This window comes from Neovison vison, chromosome 4 (assembly GCF_020171115.1).
Source record: "Neovison vison isolate M4711 chromosome 4, ASM_NN_V1, whole genome shotgun sequence".
NCBI lineage: Eukaryota > Metazoa > Chordata > Mammalia > Carnivora > Mustelidae > Neogale > Neogale vison.
This window is the reverse complement of record NC_058094.1, coordinates 207058363-207078754: the sequence shown is the minus strand read 5'-3', so window position 1 is coordinate 207078754 and position 20392 is coordinate 207058363. Positions and strand designations below refer to the sequence as shown.

The following is a 20392-nucleotide window of genomic DNA, read 5'->3' as shown; positions in this document are numbered from 1 at the left end:
TAGGCAGAGAGGCAGGCAGAGAGAAAGAGAGAGAGGAGGAAGCAGGCTCCCTGCCGAGCAGAGAGCCCGATGCGGGACTCTATCCCAGGACCCTGAGATCATGACCTGAGCTGAAGGCAGCAGCTTAACCCACTGAGCCACCCAGGCGCCCCTTAAGATTTTTTTAAAAATTTATTTGATACACACATACACACAGAGGGAGAGAGCAAACACAAACAGGGGGGCAGCTGGCAGGGGAGAAGCAGGCTCCCTGCTGAGCAAGGAGCCTGAAGTAGGGCTTGATCCCAGGACCTGTGATCAGGACCTGAGCCAAAGGCAGCGGCTTACCCTGTTGAGCCACCCAAGTGGCCTGAAATGTTAGTGTCTTAAGCATCTGTATCTCTAGGCTGCTCTCCAAGTTCTACAACTTTTAAATACCCTAGAGCCATAGGATATTGAATCAGTGTCTTTCACTATATAGAACATTTTTCCTTTTTCTTGAAATCTCTTTGTTGTCACCATGTAGTTGGGAGAATTTCTTCAATGAAGACATGATTAAAACTGAGCCTAATCAATGAGTTTGTTAATGGTATTCTCCTATTTACAGTTAATTCTGGTCAAAGCTCCACACATGCAATCTCATTGCAGACAAGGGTATGGCTGGCTGCCTGTCTCAGGTAGAACCTCATGGTTTTCAGTTTTGGAATTGTATTACTCTAACCCAGAGTGAGATCTTCACTGTAAAGTCATGAAATTGAATTTGTCACTTCAGGAAGTTTAAGTGGTCTTGGGGTTGATTAAATCAAACCCGATTCTTAGGATGTTTTATTAACAAATAGAAATCCCAGTTTACCAAATTGCAGGGGAAGGGCCATCGACCCTAGCTGGTTGAATGAGTAGTCCATTCATGGATAGACTTGGTTATCTTGGTGAGCATAGAGTTAGAGGGAGGAAATAGGGTGCTGCTAAAATGACATTTCACTTAGGTTAATATTCATTGCTATGTTAGCTTTCTGTACAGATTCAGAAATTTGTCTAAGAATTGTCAAAAGTTTTTGTTGTCATTTTCTTGGAATTTTCTTCTTCTTTTTTTAAAGATTATTTATTTATTGATTGATAGAGAGAGAGAGAGATCACAAGTAGTCAGAGAGGCAGGCAGAGGAGGAGGGGGAAACTGGCTCCCTACTGAGCAGAGAGCCCCCTGTGGGGTTCCATCCCAGGACACTGAGATCATGACCTGAACTGAAGGCAGAGGCTTAACCACTGAGCCACCTAGGCACCCTGGAATTTTCAAACATTAGTAATTGGCTTGGGCTTGGAATTTTTCCCTCTTCCGTTTTAGAAAAGTATTGACCATTTTGAAGGCATATTTTTAGTATTGGTATAGGATATCCAAGTGTAGTCTCCTTCAACAGAAAAAAAACTATTGCATTTCTCTTTTTTTAAAATTGGAAGAAAACTGTACAATGGCTTTTCATATCCCTATAATTTGAAAACAACTGAATTTTTCAAAACAGTATATTTCCTCATATTTCCTGGTATAGAGAACATATAATATAGGTACTTAATAAGTATTGTTGAATGAGTGAACAAATACTTATTTTGGCCACTGAAAAAGGAGTATATGAATTTTATTACTTCTCACTCCTTTGGTAGCACTGGATGAAAATATATTGTAGAGCCTGAGAACCAGGCAGAACCCTAGGTGTTCTAGTTCCTAAATCACTAATGTTTCCCTAATGATGTGTCATGAAGATCTTTGATACTTTTGATGAAGAGAAAATCATGACTCTCATGCAAATATAAAATGAACATTTACCAAAGATTTTATTTAACTCATTAATAAGGGAACCAGTAAGATGTTAAAATTGGTTGAAAGAACAATTAAGTAGCTAGGCATTTGTAGGCAAAACTAAGAGAAGATTAAGGGTTATATACAGAAGTGTTCATATCCAACAGAGACATAAACCATAACCTGTCTAGTTACCTATTCTACCAAACAAACATCTACAAGTTAACCTGTTTCTCTGTGGAGTCATAAACTGGTCTAGACAATAAAAAGCCAAGCCCAGACCTTTGCTGAAAGGGTTCCCGGTAATCTCTTTTTGCCTCTTGCCAAGTTTCAGGTAATTTTCTGACACCCGGGTGTCCCAAGGGTTTCTTGCCATCACCACTGTCTTACTGCCCATGCTGCTTCTTGCACTGATACTTTCTTCTTCTTTTTCTTCTCCCTTTTCTGTATCCAATATGTATATTTCTTTGTAATTGATCCTCTGTTTAAGTTTTCTCTTGGGTGAAAGTAAATTGTGGCATTTATCTGTGACTCCCCTTCTCGTCCATTGATATTCTTCTTTTTTCTTTCTTTCATCCCTCCAACTATCCATCCACTCATCCTCCTATTCATTTTATTTTTATTAATCAATTCTCCTCACATGTATTCAACAAGCATCTGTTGAACTCCGGCAATAGATAAGGCATGCATCAGGAGCTAAGTATAAGTCCTTCAGATAGCATATCTATGTCTTTTCTGAATTCAAGTTCATAAACTAGCTGGTGAGACAAGCCATCCATTAAAATGATTTCACAAGAGTTATTTGGTTTGGCAAGACTAAAACAACAATATTTTAATCAAACATTTTTTCAAATGGCTACCTGGTCATCCACGACTCTAGCACTCCCCTGTAGGAACTTTCATCAATAGAAAATTATCACTCTGAAAGCAGTGGTCTAATGAAGACAGAGTTTGATTTGAAAGTATTAAATTTTGTCCACTGAACTATATATCAGTTAAATTCAGGAAAAAGAGAGCTTCTTATGTTCTGGAAACTGGATGGGCACTGGGCATATATCTTCACAGAATTCTGCTAAAATGCAAATGAGTGATGTACATTTTTAAGTGCCGGTAGTCATTTCAATTTTAGTGTAAGTGTTTTCAATCTTTTCTTGAGAGTGGATTGAAATAGAGAAAGTAAGGGTATTTGAGCACCCAAGAGATAAAAAGAAGGACTCTTCTTGAAACAATATAATGAACAAAATGGATGATAGAATTTCGGTCATTAAGAAAATTAATTTAAATAAACAAACAAATGGGGCGCCTGGGTGGCTCAGTGGGTTAAGCCGCTGCCTTCGGCTCAGGTCATGATCCCAGGGTCCTGGGATGGAGTCCCGCATTGGGCTCTCTGCTGAGCGGAGAGCCTGCTTTCCTCTCTTTCTCTCTCTGCCTGCCTCTCTGCCTACTTGTGATCTCTCTCTGTCAAATAAATAAATAAATAAAATCTTTAAAAAAAAATAAATAGGGGCGCCTGGGTGGCTCAGTGGGTTAAGCCGCTGCCTCCGGCTCAGGTCATGATCTCAGGGTTCTGGGATCGAGTCCCGCATCGGGCTCTCTGCTCAGCAGGGAGCCTGCTTCCTCCTCTCTCTCTCTGCCTGCCTCTCTGCCTGCTTGTGATCTCTCTCTGCCAAATAAATAAATAAAATCTTTAAAAAAACAAACAAACAAATAAATAAATAAATAAACAAACAAATAAATAAATTTATTTATTTTAATTCCAGTATAGTTAACAGTGTTAGATGAGTTTTAGGTATACAAAGAGGGATTCAGCAATTCAACATGTTACTCAGTGCTCATAATGGTAAATGACTCTTAATTCCCTTGGCCTGTGTTACCCATCCTCCCTCCCACCCTCCCTCTGGTAACCATCAGTTTGTTCTTTATAGTTATGAGTTTGTTCTCTTGGTTTGCCTTTTTTCTTTCTCTGCTTTGTTTCTTAAATTCCACGTGTGCATGAAATCATACGGTATTTGTCTTTTTCTGACTGACTTATTTCACTTAGCATTATATTCTCTAGATCCATCCATGTTCTCTAAGACTGAAACAAATATGCAAAACCAGTGTCTTCTATTGAGTCAGACATCAAGACTTGGAAGAATCTAAAAAGTCTACTCTTTTCACTGAGAAAGACACATTTGAATAAGAACCAAAGTAATTCTTTCAAAACAAACAAAAAAATAGATTCATCCATGTTCTTGCAAATGGCAATACTTCATTCTTTTTTATGGATGAGTAATATTCTGTTATATATACACATCATCTCTGTTTTTCTCTGTCTCTCTGTCTCTCTCTCTGTATATATATATATATATAACCACATCTTCTTTATCCATTCATCTATTGATGGACACTTGGGTTGTTTCCATATCTTGACTATTCCAAATAATGCTGCATTAAATGTAGGGGTGCATATATCTTTTCAAACTAGTATTTTCATATTCTGTGGGTAAATACCCAACACTGGAATTACTGGATCATACGGTAATTCTATTTTCAACTTTTTGAGCACTTCCCATACTGTTTTCCACAGTGGCTCCAACAGTTTGCATTCCCATCAACAGTGCAGAGGTTTCCTTTTTCTCTGCATCCTTGCCAAGACTTGCTGTTTCTTGTTTTTGATTTTAGCCATTCTGACAGTTGTGAGATGATATCTTATTGTGGTTTTGATTTGCATTTCCCTGATGATGAGTGATGTTGAGTATCTTTTCATGTGTCTGTTGTCCATCTGTATGTCTTTGGAGAAATGTCTATTCATGTCTTCTGCTCATTTTTTAAATGGAGTATTTTATATTTGTGTGTGTGTGTGTGTGTGTGTGTATTGAGTTTTGTAATTTCTTCATATATTTTGGATACTCTTTATTGAGTATGTCATTTACAAATATCTTCTCTCATTCTGTAGGTTTTCCTTTAGTTTTGTTGATTGTTTCCTTTGCTGTGCAGAAACTTTTTATTTTGATATAGTCCCAACAGTTTATTTTTGTTTTTGTTTCCCTTGCCTTGGGGACATATCTAGAAAAATGTTGGTGCAGCCGACATCAGAGATATTATTGCCTGTGTTGTCTTCTAGGATTTTGAAGGTTTCAGGTCTCACATTTATGTCTTTAATCCATTTTGAGTTTATTTTTGTGTATGGTGTAAGAAAGTGCTCCAGTTTCATTCTTTTTCATATTGCTGTCCAGTTTTCCGAACACCATTTTTTGAAGAGATTGTCTTTTTCCAGTTGGATATTCTTTCCAATTTTGCTGAAGATTAATTGACCATACCATGGTTTTATTTTTGGGAACTCTCTTCTGTTCTATTGATCTCCATTTTTGTGCCAGAACCATATTGTTTTGATTACTGCAGCTTTGTAATAAATCTTGCAATCTGGGATTGTGATACCTCCAATTTTGTTTTTGTTCTTCCTTTTCAAGATTACTTAGGCTATTTGGGATCTTCTGGGTTATTTGTTCTAGCTCTGTGAAAAATGCTTTTGGTATTTTGGTAGGGATTGCATTAAATCTGTAGATTGCTTTGTGTAGTATGGACATTTTAACCATTTTAAAAATATTTGTTCTCCCAATTCATGACCATGGAATATCTTTCCATTTATTTGTGTTGTCTTCAATTTCTTTCATCAGTATTTTACAGTTTTCAGAGTATAGGTCTTCTACCTCCATGAGTTTATTCCTAGGTATTTTATTATTTTTGGTGCAACTATAAATGGGGTTGTTTTCTTAACTTCTCTTTCTGCTACTTCATTATTAGTGTATAGCAATGCAATGGATTTCTATATATTGATTTTGTATTCTGCAACCTCCTGAATTCATTTATCAGTTCTAGTAGTTTTTTGGTGGAGTCTTTAGGGTTTTCTTTTTTTTTTTTAAATTTTATTTATTTATCTGAGAGAGAAAGAGAGAGAAAGCACAAGTGGTGAGAGGGACAGAGGGAGAGGGAGAAGCAGACCCCCCACTGAGCATGGGGTTCAACCTGAGGCTCAATCCCAGGACTCTGAGACCATGACTGGAACTGAAGGCAGTTGCTCAACCAACTGAGCCACCCAGGTGCCCGTAGGGTTTCCTGTATGTTGCATTGTGCTATCTGCAAATAGTGAGTTTTACTTTGGATGTCTTTTATTTCTTTATGTTATCTGATTGCTGTGGCTCTCCCACTTGATTGTGGTGAATGATTTTTTAAATGTATTGTTGGGGTGTGCCTGGGTGTCTCAGTGGGTTAAAGCCTGTGCCTTTGGCTCAGGACATGATCCCAGGGTCCCGGGATAGAGTCAGTGGGTTAAAGCCTGAGCCTTTGGCTCCGGTCATGGTCCCAGGGTCCTGGGATCGAGCCCTGCATCGCATCGGGCTCTCTGCTCAGCAAGGAGCCTGCTTCTTCCTTTCTCTGCCTGCTCCCTCCTCTCCCTACCTGCTTCTCTGCCTGCTTGTGATCTCCATCTGTCAAATAAACTTAAGAAAATTTTAAAAAAATGTATTGTTGGATTTGGTTTGCTAATATTTTGTTGAGAAATTTCAGTCCTTCTTAAGAATGTGTGGGAGGGTTGATGGAATAAATGTGGAGAGAAGAGGATTGGTTAGTTATAGGTTGGTTGGTTGGTTGGTTGGTTGAGGAGAGAGAGAAAAGAAGTGAGAGAAGGACATTGCAGAAAGTCCACCATAGCTTGCCATAACTCTCTGGGTCCTGGTTGGGAAAGGGAGTAGAGCAGATAGAGGAAACAAGTTCTAGAAATGCAGAGGGTCTCATCGTCTTAATATAAATTGGCACTAACACAAACATATCAAAGAGTTGCAAAATAAATCACTTAGGAGGCATCATTGAGAAGCTAGGTAGCTTAATTGTAGTTAAGGACAAAATCTAGGAAATCATATTTTCTTGTCTAGCTAATTAACATATGGCTGCTTTCAGTCTCGGCTTATTTGGTTTGATGTAGCTTAGTGATTTGAATTGTTCTCATTAATGAAGACGTAGACTGCATGTCTTAAGCATTTAGAGTTTCCATTATTGTCCTTCTGTTAAAATGTTCCTAATTTTGCTCCTGGGGGAGAGTATGTCGGGGACTGGGAGGAGGAAGGCTGGGAACTAAAGTGAGGTTAGCTTAGGAAGATGAGCTTTGGCAATCTTTGCCAGTTTGTTGGCATTGCCAAGAATTAATCCTATTCTCAGGGAGGAGTGTGGGTTGTTATAGGCTCCATGCTTTTTATTCATGTATCTTGAAAATAAGATTGACTATAGGAAGCTGTGGCTAAGATAATGCTGTGCTCAAGAGTAATACTTAGTAAATGCTTTTGGGAAATGCAAATAAACTGCAATATTCACTTTATCTGTCTTCTTCATTTGAATATATTTGTGATTAAGACTTTGGGTCAGGTAGATTTAAATATCCAGTAAACAATAGAGTGTCATTTAGTAGAAAACCTATTACCTTAATTTGAAAAGAATATCGCATGGAATAATTTATGAATACAGAGAAAGAAATCATATATATATACACACATATATACATATACATATATATATACCCCCCAAATATATATATCTAAAAATGTAAACTTAAACATTCCTTGTACGAGTTCTGGGGTGATGTGCAAAAAACTGGGCCCAGGTCAGCAGGCCAGTGTTCTACTCCTGTCTCTTCCTCTAACTCACCAGCTGACTTTGGACAAGTCCTTGCCCTGCCCTGAGCAACAGTTTCCTCACTGTGGTTAGAATGGTTTGGACAAGATAACCTCAGCAGTTTTTTCTATCTTCGTGATTCTAGGTTTGGCTGAAATTTGAGTACTTTAGAAACAATGCTCCTGTGTTTTGGGTGACTTTAATCCTATTCCTTCATACTGAAGCATTCTTCTGGATTCCCTTCTGGTCTTATTTCCCACTTTCTCTCCTCTTTTTATTTTCAAACCCCTTTGTTTCTTCTCAGAGTGCAGGTGAGAGTGGTTGTCTCAAGGAGACTCAAATTTGGGAGAGACTCAAATTTGGAGAGACTTAGATTTCCTCCCCTGACTCTTATGTACTTTTATCAAAGAAAATCTTAGACCTTATATGCATAATTTTAGCTTCAGAAGTGAATGCGTGAGAGTGTATTTTTTTGAAAACAGTTCCTCAGAGGGAGCCACACTGGCAAAATGGCTGGTCTTGTCAGATGGTAAGATGGCCGCCTATGTATACTGCTGGTTGCACACAGCACCAGCCTCAAGACATACTAGTCTGTTTCCTGGGGAGTTTACAAAAATCCTCACCTGATTAACTTGGACATCAGCACAGTGAATTGTCAAAATGTCTTTATGGTGGGACACTGAAGGTGCCTGAAACATTTCCTGACTAGAGGGGATGTTTTGGCTTCGCATGGTCTGGGGAAGGGTGAAGCCCTTCTTCACTTGTGGTGGCCGGAGCACCATTAGTGACATTCAGGTATCTCTGGGAGTTTTCCTAGTCAAGGCACTGCTGTGACATAGTGCTTCTTAAGCTGTGACAGGGACAGGATCACACTTCAGAGTTTAGCTGCTGGAGCCCTACACATGCTGCTAAAACAGTATCGGAATTGAGGTGAAAAGCTTAATTTTAGGCTTTTGGGAGCCTGGCTTTCTTTTTTCTTCAAAGTCTGAGATCAAATTGTTTCTCATTATCTTTTTTTAAATTGTTGCCAATAAAACTCCTTACCGTCAATTATTAGGATGTAACAATATATTTGCAATATAGATTACTGAAACCAGTTTAACATAAGTCTCTTTGTACTGATTTTGTATTGTAAGATATTTTCAATCCATAGGTTACATGCAAAGATTTAAAATTTTGTTCAGATTTGATGGTCATGACAATGTCCAGTTGGGAACCTTAGACTTGAACAAAATAACCATTCCATCAGGGAAGAATTTACTGACAAGTGTGCTATGTCATAGCCAAGCACAATATATAGAGATTCAACCCAACTATGAAGGTTAGACATAGGGACGTGAACATTTTTTTCTATCAAGGGTCAGAGAAGGGGAAAAAAGCCTATTGAAGGTTACGTAAGTTAAAAATAGTTAAGTTAAAACATGGATTTTATTTTCTTTTTTTAAAAGATTTTATTTATTTATTTGGCAGACAGAGATCACAAGTGGGCAGAGAGGCAGGCAGAGAGGGAGAGAGGAGGAAGCAGGCTAGCCGCTGAGCAGGGAGCCCGATGTGGGGCTCGATCCCAGGACCCTGAGACCATGACCTGAGCTGCAGGCAGAGGCTTTAACCCATTGAACCACCCAGGGACCCCAAAACAGGGATTTTAAACAAATAACCATCTCTTAAAGTTTTTAACTTAGAGCAGGGAAAAGGAAATTCTATTCAGGAAGTAATAATATATACTAGATATCCTTTTGTTTTGTAATTAGGTCACATAAAGAGTAAGGACTGAAAGAGAGAGAAAAAGAAAGATGGGAAGAAAGAAAAGTGAAGAGAGAAAGGGTAGAATTAGGAGGTGAAGGTAGGGAAGGCTGGAGAAGGAAAGGAGAGAAAAATGAGAGGCCCTCCAGGGATGAAGATTTTCCACAGGCCCATCTAAATACCCCTCCCTGTTCTCAACAGCCCTTGACATGTCCTTGGGAAAAGATTACCCTTTCCCCCTTCCCTTTCCCCATCTCCTGTTTAAGTTCTCACTTTTCACATCCCTTTAAGGGGACCGGGCCCTGCTCACCAGCTATTATTCTGGGCACAGTTCCTTCTCTTGCTCTTCCCAGCCCCACCCCACTGGTCTCCCTGTTCCCCTTTGCTGTTGGGCAGCCCTCCTGGTCTATAGCCCCTAGTGTTCCCACCAGCCTGCATTCCTACCTCTGCCACCCCTCGCTTTCCCACTCAAACAACTGCAGCCAGAACTTGCCCCTGGAAATGCTCCTGGATTCTGCTTTTCTCTCTCAGAAGAGTGAACTGGGAATTCCTCCCTCATTTCTAATTTAAGGCAATAATACCCCAGATGGCTAGAGTCTTTCCCAGAGCCTCCTTTTCCCTCCTCTCTCTCCTTCTTTGGTTCCTTTTCTGCTTGCTTTCCTGCCTCCCTCTTCTCAACTTGCAATGGGGGGAAAAAAAAAGATTAAGAAGTGCCATAATTTTGCTAGAAGATGATCATGTTTTTCACTCTTCTTCCCTCCAGTGAAGTTACCACTAAGTATCCAAAAATGGAAGAAATGTGAAGGAAGGGAGAAAAGGAGAAAAAAGAAAATAATTCTGCTTCATTATAGGCAGGACCTGTATTAGATGCTCTGTGACCCTCCAGAAATAAAACAATAAAATTAAAATAGTTGAAAGGCAATGGAATCCCAGCCAACAGTTTTTTCTCTACCTCACAAACTTATTTTTTCCCCATTAACTGCAACAATATATTAACACTGTCAGTGGCAAAGTTTAAGAATTTATAAATGGTAGATGCTGTTCCTTGCTTAACAATGGCTCTGAGTGCTTGATGAAGCCACAGGCAGGCACGTTCAGGGCTCCACAAGCCTCACTGTGATGAGATGTTCAAAGCAATAATTCCTGTAGTAGGCAGACTTCTAAGACGGCTCCTGAAGATTCCTGCTTCCTAGAGTTTGTGCCTTTGTGTAATCACCCCCTTTCCTTTGAGTGGGGGTTGAGTCACCTGCTGACTCATTTCTAGTGAATAGAAGAATAACGGCAAATGTGAGGGGATGTCACCACCAAGATTAGGTTACAGAAGACTGTGACTTCCATCTCGCTAGCATGCTCCTGATTTCATTCTCACTTGCATACTCTGATGAACTAGTTGCCACGTTGTCAGCTGCTTGAGAAGTTCATATGGCAAGGAATTAGGGGCAGATCCTGGCCAATAACCAGCAAGGAACTGAAGCTCTCAGTCCAACATCTCACAAGGAACGAAAGCCTGCCAACAACCATTGAGTAAGCTTGGAAGCAGATCCTGTCCCAGTCACGTCATGAGATGGCTAATGTCTGAGCCAACACTTTGATTGCAGTGTTGGGAGGGAGCCTGAGCTGGAGACCTATGTAAGCCAGGCTTGGATTCTTGACCAATAGAAACTGTGAGATAATAAATGTGTGCTGTTTAAAGCTGCTAAGTTTGGGGGTAATTTGTTATACAATTGTAGATACCTACTATGTTGTCTTGTAAGTTAACTTCTTTTTTAAAGCTGGGTTCCTTTGGTATCTCAGTACATCTGGGTGAGTTTCATGATTTGCTTACCATAAGCCATATTTTTGTACCTAGAAAATAATATTTTAGTAAGATTCCTTTGGACTATAGGAAAGAAAAAGCTGTGTTTTCCCTAAGCTCTGAAACATACTCTTTTGTTCTCTACCCCTCCTTCCTAGACCAGCTTGGTCCTCTCTTCTCAAAACTTTCTCAAACTCACAGAACACACTAATCTGACATATCATTTAGCTGTTGAATGTTATACATTTTCTCTGTGTTATTAGTTATCTGTTAGGCATATCTGTTATTTTATGATGTAGTCGCTATGACTTTATTTAGTTCCCTGGGCAAGTGGGTAATCATGTATTACTTGATTATTAGTCTTGGAAAGAATCAAATGGTGTATCTGGACTCATTATTGAGTTCACGCTCATCTGCATACTTTTGTCTGGTTATTACTTCCTAGTCAGTTGATGATAAGTAGCAAAACAAGCCAAAATATCCCAACCCTGGAATTCTCATGACCAATGCTTATTTCTGACCTCAACTTATCACAAGAAGTCTCTGTTACAAATTTAAAGCATATGAAATATAATACAAGCTGTTTCTTGGACAATAGCAATGAGTAGCTAGTATTTATGTTCTGTTTGCCAAACATTGTTTTAAGTGCTTTCCTTATAAGAACACAGGTTTCTGAGAGTCAGATTAAAAATTTCATGAATAATTAGAGTAAGGTTTAGATAGTTTTTAAACCTACCGAACTGAAATGTAAGACTCAAAGTCACATTAGGGATTGAGTTACATCTAGCAATCTTTACAAAGTGATTTTAAAATATGATCTCCAGTAAGCTTTCTCTAGTGTCATCTTTTAGCCTTGGAGGGAGCTAAGGTGGGTGCCTGACGGATGGTGGTCGAGGACTGGGAGGTAGAGGTGGTGCAGGTGATAAGATGAAGGAGAAAGAGGCAGTGTGGTGTTGCTGGGGGTGGTGGCAGCCACAGTCGTGGTTTTTCTCTTAATTCTTTCCAAGGTATTTCTCTTAATTCTTTCCAAGGTTAATAGCCCAGGAACTCATGATTACTTACTATCTGTGCTAGGACCCAAGTGAAGTCACTACTCTACTATATGAGAAAATAGTCCTGCTTGATAGAGGTGCAATAAGAGAAAAACAATGCATTAATATAAACCACCAACAGCTAAATTGTGCTGGTCTTGTTAGGATGTTCTAGAAGTCTGGGAAAGTTTTTGAGGAAAAATAGGACTGATCTGGTCTGAGAAGGGTGGGTGGAGAAGAAATAATGAAGGTGTTTCAGTGCTGGGAAATACAGATACCTTTCCCCAGCTAGTTCAAAAGAATATTTTTTTTGATACTTGAAGGAGGTCCTCTAAGAGGAAGTGAGATGCAATTCTCTCTTGAGGAGCAGTCCGCTCAGCTTGACAATGTGTCTGGTAAGAGAGAGGAAGGAGGCAGACAGTGCAATGCTGCTATCTTTTCCTTCTCTCAGGCCAGGCTGTGCCAGAGGTAGGGAGAGGATGGGGCTTGGGAAGGACATACGTGGCCCTATGCCTCTGAGCGCATAAGCGGTGCTGAAGAAGGGCAAGTAGCTGCACTGAAGTAGTTCTTAGAGAAACAGGGATATTTCTCTCTTGTGTCTCCTAGATTAGTGAGGACCCGCTACCATGTCCACTTGTTGGCTTGCAACTTGCAATCTTGGCAGTTCCCTGGGTAAAATCTGAAACCAGTCACTGAATGCAGAGGGCAAGGAGACCTAAGAAAGAGGCAGACGGCCCCAGATTGGTAGGTGGCAGGTATAACAAGCAAGGGAACTTACTTATGAAGATTGTCTTGGGTGACTACAAGGTAAGTAGATCTCTGTGCCCGCCCACCAGAATCTTAACAGTTTATACAAAAGCCTTAATGGGGTTCAGTCACGTATCCAGTCCAGATGGTCTCAACAACAAGGCTACGTCCTTGCAACAGCTGCTAGCATGGGAACAGGGGGCAAAATGCGCATTCCAAGGACGGGAGAAAGGGTAGGGAGCCGCTGATCGCCTGGGTCTAGCTCACAGGTCAACAGCAGTTGGGTCCTCTCTATAACCTCCTTCAATGCCACTTTACTGGAAAAACGGCGAAGTTCTGTAACAAATGAATACTTAAAATTCAGTGACTCAATATGGTAAAAGTTTCTCAGTCACCTAACAATTCCGCATGGTTGTTTCTGGTCGTCAGGCAGCATTCTTCAACTTGGCAGTTTGAGGACCAGGTGCCCTTCCATCTTGAACTGCCATTCCTAGGACCATGAAAGTCTCTGCCTCCACCTGGAAGAAGGGGAAAGAGAGGAGGGCAGAAGCATCAGCTTCTCGATTTCCTCAGTCTAGAAGTGGCACACGTTGCTTCTGTTCATTCTACGGCAACTAGATAATTGACCCCAGCTAGAGGCAGAAGAGGTTGGGGAAATGCAGGGTGGTGTGTGTGTGTGTGTGTGTGTGTGTGAGTGTACATTGTGTGTGTGTTAGCAGCCCCTTTCCAGTGACAAGTCTACATTATTGATAGGGGAGTGGAACAGATGGCTGTCTTTTCCATACCCACATACAGGTAAAAAATTGAGGTACAGAAATGTTAAAAGAGCAAGAGAATAGGATTTATCAATGGCAGAGTTAGGAATGAAACTCAGCCTCTTTTCTTAGAAAACACTGGATGGAACCTCCTCAGTTAAAAAAAGAAAAAAGTTGTAAAAGAGAGAACAAGGATCTAGACAGCATGGGCATCCCCTCCCCAGGCTCCTAATTTCTAAGGTTTGTCTCCTTAGGCTTTGCAAGTAACTTTTTACGTATTTAAACATGCTGCCTGCTGGTTACCTGTGAGGAAGAGTGATTTCCTGAAAGCAGTGGATTTCAAAATTTTAGTGAACATCTTCAGAATCACCTGGAATGTTTGCAAAACATAGAGGACCCCAGGCCTTATCTCAGTGAGTCTGATTCAAACAGCTCTGGATCCGGCCCAGGAATCTGTGCTTCTGCATGGCTCCCTGGTGATTCTGAGGCAGGTGGCCTCAGGACCACATGTGGAGAGACATTGCCTTGATCCATGTAAATGTCGTGCAGTTTTCCTAAAAGCAGCTGTTGCAGATGTTGTCACCTGCTATCTTTTCTCAGACTTCTCGATTACACACTGCCTGCCTACTAACTGCCAGCACCTGCATTTCTTTGCCAGAGGGCTTTACCTGGCCTCTGGAGGCTGGCTGCCGCCCAGTTGGCTGAAATTGCCTGAAATTCACACCATCTGTGAGCAGTTCTTACTAACAACTGATAGGAGTGGGTATATAGCTCCCTCACCCCTGGGTTGGGGCAACTCTGGTGTGTGATCTACCCTGGCTTCCAGGGTTCTCCACTGGTATTAAGCTCTATGGGCCCACAGTGGAAAGTGGCTTGATAATGTACCCTTTACTGGCTCACTTCCCCACCTGACTACTGGGACTTCCCTCACCCTTTTGATAAACTACTTGCCCCTGGATCCTTGTCTCAGGTTGTGCTCCTGGGAGAATCCCAGTGAAGCCAGTTAGGGATTCATGTGCACGGTGCCGTACTTATCCTTTCAGGAAATCCCTCCCATGACTCCTACACACAGGTGTGAGCTGTGAGGCTGAGGGGCACATCATTGTCACGAACCTCATTGGCCCAGTCAGTCCCACAGGTCTGATCTTGCTTCCAGGAGCCAGTGTTTTAATAAACTGAGCAAAACCAACAGGATATACACCACTTGCAGATGGTTTAGCAAGAAAAATATTGTCTTAGTTTCCAAAAGAAACAAATCCCATTCCCACTTTTCCCTGTCAGTTTTGCTCCATGTGGGGAGTTTCACGCTGTCAATATTCCTCCTGGGTGAGTAGCCTGCAAAGGTTCCGAGTCTTAACGATTACCCCAAAGCAGGAATTGTGGCATAAATCTCCATGTGTGGAATACATATCACAGCTTGAGTTAAATGGACCCCAAACATATGGCATTGTTTTTTGCATTTTCTAACACATGGGCAGTTTCTCACATTTTAAATCAACTGAAAATGAGAAGATTATAGGCAAATCTTCCTGGAGGATTAACAACCAGGAAATATATTTGGTTTGCATAAATATTTGGGGTGGGATAGCTGATGGGGTTTGACACCTTCTGAAGATACATTTCAGATGGCAGTGTGATAGTCCAAGGAGAGACCAGGTGGATGACTCTGGAATTCCCTGCTGTCTGGACTGCCTGGGCTTTAGACACTCTCCTCGGACACAGGCTGCAGCAGAGGGCAAGCAGAGGCATGGGGTTTCAGCTTGATGAATAGGGGTTGGACAGTCTAGTGCCTCTTTAAGTGAGTATAACTGACAGGGACCAATGGCTCGTGGAGATGGTCTCTCTTCCTGTGCCCTGATGTTGCCATCCGTCTGGGTGGATTATAACCTGTGTCTGAGTTTACGTCCTTTGTTCTGAAGCTCCAGATAAACTCACTGAAAACAGTCCAGAATACATATAATGGATCTATTCCCTATAGACCGGATTCCACGTGGGACTGGGATGATGGTCCCATTCTGAGTATCAACAATTAAAGATGATGCAAAACCATACAGGAGAATTAAACTTTCTCCAGGGAAGATCAGTTCTGCTCATCTCTCAGAGGGCTGAACCCAAAGAGGCAGCAATGTGCCTGTAGGACACCAGTTCTCCGCAGGTGTCGATCAATAGGGAAAGGAGAAAAGCAGGCTCATTAGGCACTTCTCCCCTGAGCCGTTCACTTAGCCTTGTCAGGCCTCCAAAGGCCACGACCGGCTATGCTGTCCTCATTTCTGAAATGGGCCCACCAGAATGCCAGGGTGCTGCCCTCCCTGCTTGTCCTGGAGCAACCATCTACTTTCTGGGCCCACAGCTTGCCTCTAGCAGACCCTGGAGACCATCGTGTGGTCAGCAACCCCGTGGGTTCAGAATATTTTCAGACTTCCTTTGCCTGCCCCCTCCTTCATGTCTCCACTCTCCAAATGTATTAATGCATACATAGTAAAGGGTTTAGTAAGAGACTCAGACAGCCCACTGTGACCTGTGTTAACTGCTAAGACCTACATCACTGGTCTGCAGTTTGGAGTGGGTGGTGGGCTGTCTATTACAGAAATCAGGCTGCTGAGTGAGAAATCACACTTCTGAGAGAGAAGAAGGGAGCCCTGCCAGTTGGTAAGTCTCCCAAACTTCCTGCAGACACGTCACTGATGAGTCCACCCAACCCCTAATCTAATCTCTGTATCAGGAGTTCTTCTAGCACCTTCTCTGCTCCAGGCTGGGCTGCCTGCTCGTCACTGCCTTCAAGGCTGTGCTATACATCCATAGTGGATTGAGGCTCCCGGCAGAGGAACCCGAGGACAAGGGACGCAGCCCATTTTATTTCTCCAAAGCCGCCTTCTTCCCTCCAGGTGGCTGCGATCACAAAATGATCCCCCAATCAAGCCCCCGCATGTGAAGATGGGAGAGGTTAAAGGAATGGGAATGGGAAGAGAAGGGAGGGAAAGGAGAAGAGGTCTCCCGAGCTGGAAACCTGTAGATTCTTCTAAGGGACAAAGAGGGTGGTTTTACGAAACAGCTGTCTCCTCCGTGGCAACGTCACACACCGATGCCAGTTTTGGGAAAAGCAACAACCCCCCGGAGAAGTGTGTGCGGGGTTTGGAAGCCAGGCAGCTCTGCTTTCTGGCCCTAGCACTTTGCAGCTGTGTCTCTAAGCCTCGGCTCCCTTCTTCATCCCTGTTAATTTATTACTTCCATCCCCTCGCAGAGCTGGTGTGAGAATTAAAGAAGCCTGGACAGGATAAGGAACGCAGGATCATGCAAGAGAACTGTCCGCGTAGGAAGTTGAAATTCCCTGCGGAGATGCCGAATGGAGGAGGAGGAGCTGCCTCGCGCGGGGGTCTGTCCTCCCCGTCTCCGTCCTCGCTATCTCCCACCGCCCGTCGCCCTGTCCCGCGGCGTTCCCACGTCGCCCGCTGGGCGGCGAGGAGTGGCGGCCGCCGGCTCTCCCGCTCCCCGGCTCCGCCAGCGGCCTGGGGTGTGGGCTGCAGTGGCGCGCGGCCGCCTCTAGATGGAACTTTCTCACCAACACAAGGCGGCGCCGGCCGCCGCTCCCCCGGCGCGGGGCTGCCCGGGGCTCCCTCTCGCGCGCGCGCCGGCAGGTGCGCGGTGCCCGGGCGATAAGTGCGGGGAGGGCCGCTGGACTGCGCACGCAGAGCCCGCGGGGTTCCCACGGCTGGAGGCGAAGGGAATCCCGAGGTTCCCCCTCAGACGCCGAGGAGCCGCGCGGCGCGGGTCCTCAGGAGTTTCCCGCCCCGCATCGGCGGCTGCTAGAATCGGCTCCATACCACGACGGTCCCCGTGACCGCCCGCGCCCCCCCTCCTGCGCAGTGCCCGCAGCGGGACCGTCCTATGTCCATGCTCGAGCTCCGGGGGCTCGGTAGAAGGCGCCCCCCAAGACCCTCGAGAGCGAGGGTGGGGGAGACAATCGCCGGAGCCGCGAGCAGGACAAATGGCCGAACAGCGGCGCCGCGTGAGGTAAACTTTGCAGGGGAACCGCGCGGCTGGCGGGCTTTACTTTGCGCACCCCCGAAGAGAAAGCGTGTGGCGACACTTGCCCTCGACCATGTATTCTTCACGGTGACCCCCTCCGGAGCTGTGCTCCTGAAGGAGGAGCCCAGGCTCGCGGTCCCGACTGCCGGCTCCGCGTGGCCGTCGTGCGGCGCCTTCCCGCGCGGGTTCGGGCTCGCGGCGCAGTCGGAGCTGCTCAGCTTCCTCACAGCCATATTCTTCCTTCCCTCCGCTCGCACTTCTCCCTACCTCCCCGCCGCTCCCCACCCCCCACCGAGTCTTTGGGTCCTCCCTTTTCTGTTGGGGGCGGGGCGGGTGCGGAAAGGGGGCGCCTTTTTTTTTTTTTTTTTTTTTTTAAATCAGAACTATTGGCATTTCTGGTCCCAGCATCGCTGCGGGCTCAAGTGATGTAGCGCGGAGGGGAATCCGTCAGCCGAGCGTCCCTCTCTCTGCCCGCGCCAGGTTGGCTCAGTGGCACCAAAATCCAGGGGCTCCCGCCCCTCGGGGTTCCTCCTCCTGCTTCCCGAGGAGACTGGTTGGCACGAAGCGATTGGCGATCCCGGACGCGATCCCTGCCTCGGCTCCCCGCGCCGCGCCGGGTGAATGGCCGCGGGCGGAGGATCGGGAGGCGCCGGGCGCAGACCAATCGCGGCCGCCGGTGGGAGTATTTGTTATTCACATGGAAGACACTTGGCGCCGGCCGGGCCAGCTCAGCCCCCTCAGCCCAGAGACCAGCCACAAGTGCGGCCGCGGTGCGTGCCTCGCGCGGCGGCGGCGGCGCCGCTGACATGGAGCTGCGGGCCCCCCGCGGGCTTCCTCACCGCGCCCTCTGCGGGGAGCAGGGTAAGACGCGCCGAGCAGCCGAAAGAGGAAAAGAAGAGCAAGTGCCGAACCAAGGGGAAAAACGCCCCCCGTTCCCCGAATTTCCCTCAAAGGTTGTGCTTGCGGAAAAAGGAGACTTCCCCCTATTTTTTATTCTCCTTTCCGTTTTCTTCTTTAAAACCGTTCAGGACAGCCAGGTGCACCGTTTCTTCTCCGATCACTTTTTTCGATTTGTTGATTCCTGGGCACAAGTCAGTGGCCTTGCACACCAGAGTTTGGGAGAGAACTGGCAGGCGGAGGTGACGGGAACGGGGGGCGAGGGAGAGTGGGCACCAGGGGGCGAGGGGCTGGCCGGGCATTGGAGCTTGATTGGGTATCTGTTGATTTTACGTTGCAAAGAACAAGGCAGCCACCCTTCTTGTCTTCCCATGATTACATTCCAGTGAAGAGGTTCAGGAAAGAGGAAGGCTTAGCGTGGAACTCCCAAGGCTTGGAGATGTGATCCCCCAAAAGTTTAGTCGGCGAATGAGAGCCTGGAGGGTGTCGGGAAGGGGGGCTGGAGCGCCTAGGGTGCTCTGATGGGGCGTGCGGCGGCAGGATTTTAAAGCGCTCTCCCTTGGATTGCCTGCCCTGGGTGACCTCCTGGACCTGCCCTCGCGGAATCCGGACTTGCCCCGCCGAGATGACGAGGTACCTCCGTTCTGCAAATCTAACGGGAGGGATTTCCGAAGTTAGAGGCTTCCGGGATGAGTTGGGGTAACCCCCGCCTTCTTCAGAGCGGGGCTGGATGAATATCTAACCAGAATCTAGGGAAGACCGGAGTCGCGGGAGAAGCCTGCTGATTTGGGGGTTCTCGAGAACCCCTCCATCCCTGCACCTCTGCCCTGAGTTTGGTATTTTACGAGTTAGCCCGGCGGGGTTGGGATTTCCTTCCCCCCCCCCCCCCTTTGTGGCTTTTGGGAAAACACTGGAGTTCCTGTCCTGTTGGGGGTAGGGGAGAGGAGGAATGGTCTCAAGGATTTTGAGTTTAAAGAGCAAAGGCAGATGCGCCCGACAGCTCCTCCGAAGCACCTGAGGCCAGAGTGGCCCCAGTTTCAGGCGGAAGGGCGCGGGCGTGGGCGCGCGGGGCAGCCAGGTGGGGCGGGGGCGCTCGGGGTCCCGCCGCGCTCAGAGGCTGGATCCCGGGGCGTGCGGGGGGACTGGGGCGGCGCTGGAATACCCCAGCGGCGCGGGAAAGGCAAGAGAAACCAGGTACTTCTAAGGCCCTGGGCTCTATGCAGAGCCCGGGTTCAACAGCCAAAGGAACCGTGAAGGAAAAGGAAGATGCAGCAGGGAAGAGGGGAGCGGGGGCGGGGTGAGTGGCTGCCGGCTGAGATAGAGGTAGAGATAGAGACAGAGGTAGAGAACCCTGTGAGCCACGCGGATAGCGAGCCCATCTGCTCTGCCAAGCAGCTCGGAGATCCCTTGAGGTTCATACAGTTGGTGAAAATATGACCGAATCACCGAAAACCCAAAAACAAAACCCAAAGCAAACAAAAAACCTGTCTGTCTGACATCCTCCCTTGGTGCAAATGAAATGCAGAGGGGTGTGCAAGTCGCCCAACGGCGCAAGACGGCACCCCCACGCTTCCCTGAAGAATTGTTTTCCTTGTGCTCCAAATTGCAGGGCCTGGGGCCAGAAAGGGTCTGTGCTCCCAGGATGGTGGGGGTGAAAATAGACTCAGCCGCCAGCCGCAGTCACCCAAGCCCCTCAATCCCCGAAGCTAGTCCTGCTGGGGAAGGGAATGCCCTATTTGCCATTTGAGGGTGATCCTTTCCTACAGAACTGACGACATGGGAGTCTCTCGAACACCCAGGGATAGGCTACCATCTCAGCTACTACCGCGATTGAGTACAAATCTTGCCAACTGAGAGAACTGGAAAACAGGGCTGGTGGTGGAGATATTGACAAGAAATATAAAGAGTAGAAATGCATTCTGATAATAGCTTATATTTGCTTGAAAGAAAAAAAAAAAAAAAACAAGAAGGGAAAGAGCCA

General features: G+C 45.3%; 1 protein-coding gene across 3 annotated transcripts in view; it reads left to right on the top strand.

Moving 5' to 3' along the window:
- The first annotated feature begins 18819 nt into the window (after positions 1-18819).
- GRM8 (glutamate metabotropic receptor 8) overlaps positions 18820-20392 on the top strand; it is a 737958-nt gene continuing 736385 nt past the window's right edge. For all 3 annotated transcript variants that reach the window (XM_044246506.1, XM_044246507.1, XM_044246508.1), the window contains exon 1: positions 18820-19044. The gene's annotated coding sequence lies outside the window, so the exon portion shown is untranslated. The remainder of the gene's footprint in view (positions 19045-20392) is intronic.